Below are 9,527 nucleotides of genomic sequence, written 5' to 3'. Positions count from 1 at the left end.
TAACGATCTATCAAGGCTGCAATTTGATGAAAAAGGAAGATATGAACTAATGTGAATTAAATGACTTTAAAAAATAGCTTTGTACTGATAAAAAAGAAGTAAAAGAATATAGACCAAATATGCATTGCATGGGTATTAGATAACGATCTATCAAGGCTGCAATTTGATGAAAAAGGAAGATATGAACTAATGTGAATTAAATGACTTTAAAAAATAGCTTTGTACTGATAAAAAAGAAGTAAAAGAATATAGACCAAATATGCATTGCATGGGTATTAGATTAGCTACTAGGAAAAATGTCCTGCTGGTGGGGATAATATCATGCTAGAAAATATCACTAAGGGAGGTTTTCAACTCTAGGCAGAGAATTTCCAGAAAAGCCAAAGGAAAAACAAAAGACACACTGATACATATGATAGGATATGTAGAGATAAGTAATTCTTACCTCTAATGAGGTGATTTGAAGGCAGCTCTGCTCCTGTGTTTCATTTCTCAGGCAAGATCTCTTCTGTGATGACCTTTTTTTTTTCCCTGAGCTCAAATGATTCTGATTAGGAACTATGTCTGAGATGATACATTCATCCTTTCAAACAAATTTTTTAAAAATTGAAAGCCTGGGGGCGCCTGGGTGGCTCAGTGGGTTAAGCCTCTGCCTTCAGCTCAGGTCATGATCTCAGGGTCCTGGGATCGAGCCCTGCATCAGGCTCTCTGCTCGGTGGGGAACCTGCTTCTCCCTCTCTCTCTGCTTCTCTGCCTACTTGTGGTCTCTATCTGTCAAATAAATAAATAAAATCTTAAAAAAAATACTTAAAAAAAATTGAAAGCCTGTAAATATCATTCACCAAAAGCCCTAATTTTTAAAAAAACAATCTGTATCAATGAAGTTCAAATTCATGACACTCCACATTTAGCAACTACAAAACAACTCAAAAGGACACATTCTTCAAAAGGAAAATTTGGGGGCACCTGGGTGGCTCAGTTGGTTGAGCGACTGCCTTTGGCTTGGGTCATGATCCTGGAGTCCTGGGATTGAGTTCCACATCGGGCTCCCTGCTCGGCAGGACGTCTGCTTCTCCCACTGACCTCTCTCATCTCATGCTCTCTCTCTCTCAAATAGATGAATAGAATCTTAAAAAAAAAAAAAAAAAAAGGAAAACTTGGACGACATTATCAGGTCATGGCACAAGAACCCCTACAGTTCTGTTAGTGTTTTCTCTGTGCCTCCATCCCTGGTCCCAGCCGTGTCTACCGGATGAACCCAATGCAGTGTGCAGACGACAGCGGAGAAGATCTGCAAATTCTTAGTAAAATGTTACTCCGACAGAACTAAGAAGAAGGAGAAAAGGACAAGTTAAGCAGGGCTCCTTTAGCCAGGGATCCATAATATATTTGATGATGAAGATACTTCAGTATTCTTAAAAAGGGCATCCTCTGTGGTACCAGCGTCAGCCCCTGATCTTGCTTCTAGTGAAAACACTTTTCTGGTCCAATTCTTTTGCCCAGCTTTGAAGAGCTCTGCAGAACTTGAATGCAAAGACACCGAATCTAAGCCCAGATTTTCCCATCTTTGACTTTAAAGAACAATGAATTGCCACAGAATCATCAAGGAGCATAATTTCTAAGCAAATGACTCTTCGGCGGGGGGGCTCTCAATACACTCTGTTGAAACAATTATTAACAATTATTTGCAGCATGCCTCAGTTTTTTGGGTTTGGTTTTTTTTTTTTTTTTTTTTTTTTGCTGGGTCCCTCATGATGAAGGTTTTGCCCATTCACATGTAAACTGTAAACAGATTGACAGATGGAATTCTTTTGTGTAAACAATTTCAGATACACTACTCCTCTGTGGCTGTGTCAGTTGTTTACAGTATCAAAAAGCCACAGATACACCGAAAAGTAAGGAAAGTCCGTATTTCTGCCAGATATTTGCACAACATCTATCCATAGTTTGTACCCGGGTGCTCAGAGTGTGGCTGATGAAATGCAGTTTCTTGGGTGTATTTATGACTATTGTGTCAACGAGTCTCCCCAGGAATTTTCTCAGAGCACCCCCCTTCCAGAGAAGCCCCTGTCTTTGTGAAGAGGCCACAGAGATGGCCTTACCAATCTAGATGCAAATCTAGATGCAAATCTAGACAGAAACAGACCCAGCAGACGCACCCAATGCGTGAGCAGAAAACGCTCTCCTCCAAGCTTCGCATGTTTCTTTCTCTCAGGCTTTGTGCCACATTCTCCAAGGCAAAGGATTCATCTCTCTTTCTTCTGGAAACCCAGTTTCAAGAGTCTTGGGGAGCTTATTTTGCAAATATTCATCCCCATTTTACACTTCTCTCCCTCATCCCCTTCAGCCATTAAGCACCTTAATTCTTAATTCCATGTACTTCCTCCAAGGCAATCCTCTTGCCTGGCTGTTTGAGCTATTTGGAATCTCTTTTTCACTCTTTTTTTTTTTTTTTTTTCCCTGTGCCCTCCTCCCCAAAGTTCAGCTTTTCTGAGAAAAAAGGTTTAGTTTCATAAACTGTGCCTGATGGTCTCCAAATCAGTAGAATTGAGTCTATTCTGATCTAGCTCATGTGCAGAAGCTGGTTTTGTTTTTTTTCTCCACAGAGTGAAGTTTATTCCCAACAAATTTCCCCTCCACCCTCCCCAGCCCAGAAGATGGGAGGGACCTCTGAGAAACAGGGAAGGTCCCTGGCCCCCCAGGCCATGCCCTGTCTGGGCGGTTCTAATGAGACATAATTCAAAGCAATGTAATTCGTTTCTTTAAAGTACATAATTCAGCTGTTTTTAGTATATTTACAGAACTGGGCAGCTAACACCACAATCTTTTTTAGAACATTATCATTACTTCAAAAAGAGACTTTGTAACTATTAACAGTCACTCCCCAGTCCCTGCCCCACTTCCACAAACTGCTCCAGTTTTAGGCAACCATTGATCTCTACTTTCTGTCTCTCTATATAGATTTTGATATCTCAGACATTTATATAAGTGGAATTATACACTCCATGGCTTTTTGTGATTCTTTTCTTTCATTTGGCTTGCTTTTAAGGTTTATCCATGTTACAGCATGTGTCAGAATTTTCTCTTTTTATTGCCAAGTAATACTGCATTGTATGGATAGATCATTTTATTTATCCATTTATCAGTTGACTGAACATTTGGGTTGTTTCCACTTTTGGCTATTTTGAACAATACTACTACGAACATTCATGTACAAGTTTTTGTGGACATATTCATTGATTTATTTGGGGTGTATAGCTAGCAGAATTGCTAGGTAATATTGCATCTCTATGATTAATCTTTTGAGGAATTACCAAACTGTTTTCCAAAGTGGCCACACCATTTCATATGGGGATATTTCATATCCCCACTAGCAACATATGAGGACTCCAATTTCTCTGCATATCTGGCAATTTGCTATTATCTGGGTTTTTTACTGGAGCCATCCTAGTGGGTATGAAGGTTCTGATTTGCATTTTCCTTATGGCATAAAGATCTTTTCATGTGTTTATTTGCCACTTGTGCATCATTTTTGAAGGAATACCTTTCAAATCCTTTGCCCATTTTTAAATTGAGTTATCTTTTTTATTATTGAGTTTTAAGAGTTATTCATACATACTGGATATGATTTGCAAATATTTTTCATAACCCAAGTGTTGTCTTTTCACTTTCTTTGTAGTACCATTTGCAGCATGAAAGTTTTTAGTTTTGACTGAAGTCCAATTCATCTTTTCAAAAAAAAACCAAATACCCAGAGAATAAAGCCCCTTAAAAAATAATAAAACTGAAGCTTCCAAGTGATTTACAGGACCGTGGGGACTTAAAGTCATTTCTATCACACATTAATGTAGAAAAAAAAATACAGGTAGAACAGACCAAAACTGAGGCTCAAAGAAGTTAGACGTATCAACCAAGATCAGATCATTTGATTCCCAGCCCAATTCCCTTATACAGGGCCATCTCCCCTTAAGAATGATGTTCAAATGTGTCTGGCCAGCACTTTATAGTTTTCAGATGACTGTCACATGCACTATCTTTCTTTATCCAGGGGCCTTTTCCCAATGCCACCTGTCTCATATGTCAGTTATGAACAGATGCTCAATGAGCCCTTATCTCTTCAGTAATGACATTGGCAGGATTTAGTCTCAAAATTATTAAGAGTTGTGTTCCATAGTTTACATGTAAGTCAGGGTAACAGAAATTTAATTTAAAATATGTGATTCACTGCCCTAAAATGGAAGTAAATATAGAGGGATGACCTATTAAACAATGATCTACATAAATCTGGGTTACTTGTGAGTAAAAAGAACTATATATTGAATAGAAACCAGTGTTTTTAATCTGCTGCTAAGCATAATGTAAATGCACTCAGACGTTCATATTGAACTAAAACACAGGGAGAAAATTTGCTAGTTTGTGGCAGTAACTAGGACAAGCTGCATTTTTTTTTTTTACATCCTGTAAAAGGTTTTGATACACTCATTCAATATAGAACGAAATTCATCCGTATCTACCAGAAGGAAATTGTAATAGGTCACTGCAACTAATAGCCTAGTACTATAAAGATACTATATGGATAGGAACAGGGTATTTTTATTAGCAGTATAGTGTAGAGAAGAGTGTAAGGTTGGAAAACAGTGATCTCAGATCCTTTGGAGAATGATTCTGGGTGAATGGACGGAGGGAAAAATGAATGGGTTTATTATCAAAGGACATGGAAATTTGGCTAAATTAGATATCTTTAGGCAGGTGAATTTTTTGGTAGGCTTCTATTTCTTACATAACAGCTGGAAATAACCATATCTGCCCTTCCTCTCAGGTTATTCTGAATTTGAAATGGAATAATGCTTCAATGTAATTTCATAACAACAAAATAGCAAACAGATACAGAATAGTATTTTAGCTGCAACTAGCAATTTCAAGACTGCAGCGGGAAGCTAAAAGGATCAAATGAGTTGGAGGAGCTGGGAGGGATGTGGGAGATGTGTAGGAAAACTGGTTCTTGTTGAAGAAATCCATAGTATTCCAACCTGAAAAACTCACAGAGATGTTAAGGAGTCCACGTAAAATAAAATTCTTCTGTTCAACTCCCACTTTGAATGTTACAAAGCACTTTAAGATTACTGCAAACCACTCCAAAATGTATTCCTACAGTCTTAGGAACAAGATTAAACTGTAACTTTCAGCCACCTTCTCCCTTTATTTTCCTCTTATGTTAGTGTGTTAAACTTTAATTAAAACAATCTTGTGAAATATTTTTTAATAAGACTTATTTATTTATTTGTTTGTTTTAGAGAGCAGGGGGAGGGGCAGAGGGAAAGGGAGAGAGAGTCTTCAGCAGACCCTGTTGCTGAGTGTGGAGCCCAAGGTGGGACTCGATCTCTTTACCTTGAGATCATGACCTGAGCTGAAAATAAGAGTCAGTTGCTCAACAACTGTGCCACCCAAGTGGCCCAAACTTGTGAAATATTTTGAATGTTTTATGAAATCTAAATACAGATTGAATACTGTATCTCAGTGAACATATCGTGTCAGAAATGAGGTGTGCTGGAAGTGTAAAACACATCGATTTCCAAGATTTAGTGGAAAAGAAGAATTTAAATATCCCATTAATAATTTTTAATATTGATTACATGAGGAAATGGATATTTTTCATATGCTAAGTTAAATATTATTAAAATTAATCTCAGGTATGTCTTTTTACCTTTCTTAATGTGACTACCAGACAAGTTAAAAAAACTACATGTGTGGCTCCCATTTCATTTTTATCAGACCGTGCTGATTTAGAAAACAGCATGTGCCCAGGCGCAGATGACTGTACAAAGAATCAAATAAGAATTTTCTCTATAATGGCAATCTTATAGCCAAAGTAAACGCATATACCACTTGTTGAAGGTTCAGGCAAAAGTAGCCCATATTAAAAAGAGAGATAATACCGGCTTCCTTACCCAGCCCAGAGCAAGACCACACCCAGGAGGAACCATTCAAACTTTGGGGACTTCACAGTGAGAAAGGTGCGTGGTGTATATAGTCCAGAGCAAGTCAAAAAGAATTACTGGATGGCAAGAAAGTGTGGGCGGTGGGGGTGAGGGGGGGGATAAAAGAATGAAATCCAAGAAAGGACTAAAGATGAAAAATTGTCTGCAAAGGATGGGGGGAATTAATTGGCATGACAAAGGAGGTTGTAACTAGAAGTAATAGGATAAAAGTAAGAAAGGACAATTTGGGCTCAAGGCATTTTAAGTTGAGGAAAACCTAGAAAGGGTTCAGGGGGTGGGAGGCTGTTTCAGGCTTGACAGAGGAATGGAGGACTGAATCTAGAGGTCTTTCCAGCTCTGATTCATAAAATCCTTTCTTGGTGGTGCATTACTCTACTGTTGGAGGTGAGCTTGGGGGGCAAAGGAGGAGCTGGGCCAACAAATGGGATGGCTGTCCCAACCCTGGGATGGCAAAAGTAGTGACATCTGCCTCTCTGCTCCTCTGGCTTCCTGAGGCATCACTTTGGTAACACTGGTATGTGTCCCCTCTTGGGCACCTCTCTAGTGACCACTGGATACCCATTTGTGTCTGCACAGAAACTTCACCACAAAGAGTGTGTCACAAGGTAATCCACTAAATGACTCATAGGGCTGGGTATCTGCAAAGCAGGTACGTGTGTTTGTTCCTGACTGTTCCTTTCTCCACTATGCTTCCTTCATGAGACAGAGGCAGAAGGCGATGAGTCCAGGCCTGAAGACTGAAAACAGATTGACATTGATACACAAACACCAAACCTATTTCTTCCTCAACAGCCTTCATGGACTGTGCAGAAACTCCTCACAATGACTAAGATGGGAGATGTTACCTATGGGTCAAGATAGATCACTCACTTAATTATGTGATAAACACTAGTTATTATCAACATTTTCATAATTTCACCTATGCTCCAATAAAAGTTTATAAAAAAAAAAAAAACATGTGTTACCAAAATCAATAGAAAGGAAATGAATACCCTGTATTAGAAAGGAATTCTTCATTATTATCAAAGGTATCTGTGTGGTGGGGAAATATCACATCCCTCTTTCCTCACTTTATATAATCTCCTCACTATTAAAGAAAAAAATCGAGACTAGAAGATGATACTCCAAGCTCCCACATATTCATCTGTGGCAGTTTCCCCTTGTTCTGTGCCTTTCTTTTATGTGAAATGTAGATAGGCTAGCTCTCTCTTCCAAGAACTAGCACAGATGTGGGACTCTTTAAGTAGTACTCAAAGAGCATAGATTCTAGAATCAGAGAGCCAGGGTCCAAATCCTGGCTCTCCCACGTAAGACGTGTATGACTTGGGGCCAAGTTACTTTCTTCTCTGAGACTGTTTCCTCATCATTAAACTGGGTGTTCTCTCTCTCTCAAAGGGTTACTTAGAGACGTGGATGAGAGGAAATACATAAAATTCTTAGCATGGTGTCGTACGCATTGACACATATTCTTTGCTGTTACTGTTTCTGTTGCTATTGTCGCTGTTGTTATTATTGATACCAGAGTTAGCATTGATACGGCACCAGATAGCTATTAGGGCAATGGAAGCAGTTAAAACAAGTGAAAGAAGAAATGTAAAGAGATCTAGTTCTCTGTAGGAGAGTAGCAGGTTGTCTTACCTGCCAAACACACACTGGAGAGGAGAGTCCCCTCTCTTAAGCAAAATGACTCTTGAACCTCTAGATCAGATGGCTTGGATGAGTGTACTTGAAATAGCCCTTGCATAACTCTGTTAGGCTAAACTGGGATGAATTATTAGCATGGCCCCGGAGCTGTGCTCGTTGTGCAATCAAGAGATTCTGTACGGTTTTACTTTTCATTTGAAAAAAAATATATATATATATCAAAAACTAGAACCAGAAAACATTTGGAATTTTATTTTAGTCCATGGCCAGATCTTACAACATCAGTGATTTAAACCAGGCATAGAATATGAATTCAACGAGGCCTCTAATATTTCTGCATTACTTGGTTAGGGCAAACAATACAGACACCGGCCGTCGTGGAAACTCCACGGCATGGGACGTCTGAAGGGCTCTGCTCATCCACTGGAGTCTCAGTTTCACAGTTTCCCTCCTGGCATGCTGGGATAACTTAGTACTACGAAACTGAAGTCCTCGGCAGCAGGAGTGCAAAATGAAAATACTAAATTTAATAAGCCCAGAGACTACAATCAAATCCACATTGCCTGCCAAAGAAGCCAACTGACAATGATGTGAAGCAAAGGGAAGGAATTCCGTATTTGCCCTGGTTTACATTTCCAAGAATTTTACAGCAGAAGAAAGAATTAGGTATGTAACTCCAATATCCCATGAACTGTGGCCTCCTTTCCAGGAGTTTTCAAGAAGTACACAAAGGATTTCGTAAGTCCATTAGGAACCGACTTTCTCAGTGTGGCTACGAATCGCCTGGCACTGTTCTTCCTGGAAGAGGAAGCTGTTGATTTGCATCTTCTACGCTGTCTTTTCGAAAGAGCCATTAAGGGAAGCAGCATAGCCACAAACAAGTACCTGAAAAGAATGGGATCAAGGCAGTGGTATAAAGCTTTGTCCCAGCAATCTGAATGCAGGTGTGAGAGACACACACCAGGTGGCTAAAAGGCTTCTTTGTTTGAAGCTGTCAGTAGGAGAACCTGATTCATCTCATGCCCCATCCCTTAACTCCCTTTTAACTATGTCAAGACATCGCCTCACATCAGGAAGTCTGCAATGACATGGCTATGTGCTAAGCTCAGTTAATGTGGCCCTAGGTTTAAACACTTCAGGTTGAAAGTGGATAATTGGTGGTAGTGGATTTTAAAAGCTCACACAGGTGCCTTTGAAAAGAGGTCAAAAGTCAAGTGCATCTCTCCTGAGAGTACCGGAGAGCCCTTCCTAAGGAGATCAAAATTCTTTTACACAAACCCCCAGGGTCTTGTAAGAACTGTTATTAATTTAGTTCTGTATGTTCCAAATAATGGAAAAACGATACCACATGTGTATATGACCAGTAACCTGGGCATATTTGTTCCAGAGAGGTAGATGTTAGATAGATTTTCACCTGGCACTTCTGGATTGCTAATGAAGTAATCCACTTTCTACCAGGGCAAGACTGGGAGTTCAGGTCAGGGGAATGAACCTTGAAAACAGTGAAAACCCTGCGGGAGAAAAGGGCATAAACATAGGAATGTGTTGTCATATACTGAATGCATTTGTAAAGCCCAAGCTACAGAGCTTTAACCATAACTCATAAAAAACAAACATTGTTATATATGTTCTGAATTAAAAAACAAGTGTGTTATCAAGTGCTTTTTCTCCTTTTCTCTAATATGTTACAAAGTAGCATCATCATAGCATATCTTATGTGTTTTGGAAAGTACCCCAACACCCTAACCATTAATTGGTGCATTTCAAATAGCATTGGGAAGAGTTTCTAGTTCAGTTTGGAGGTCTTCTACCGTCCATCTTTTTTTTTTGTTTCCTCCACTTGTTAGACATTTTTATTCAATATATCTACTAGTCTATTACTCT

Source organism: Enhydra lutris, unplaced genomic scaffold (genome assembly GCF_002288905.1).
Source record: "Enhydra lutris kenyoni isolate GAN:26980312 unplaced genomic scaffold, ASM228890v2 scaffoldscaffold4, whole genome shotgun sequence".
NCBI lineage: Eukaryota > Metazoa > Chordata > Mammalia > Carnivora > Mustelidae > Enhydra > Enhydra lutris.
Note: the sequence above shows the minus strand (reverse complement) of the source record.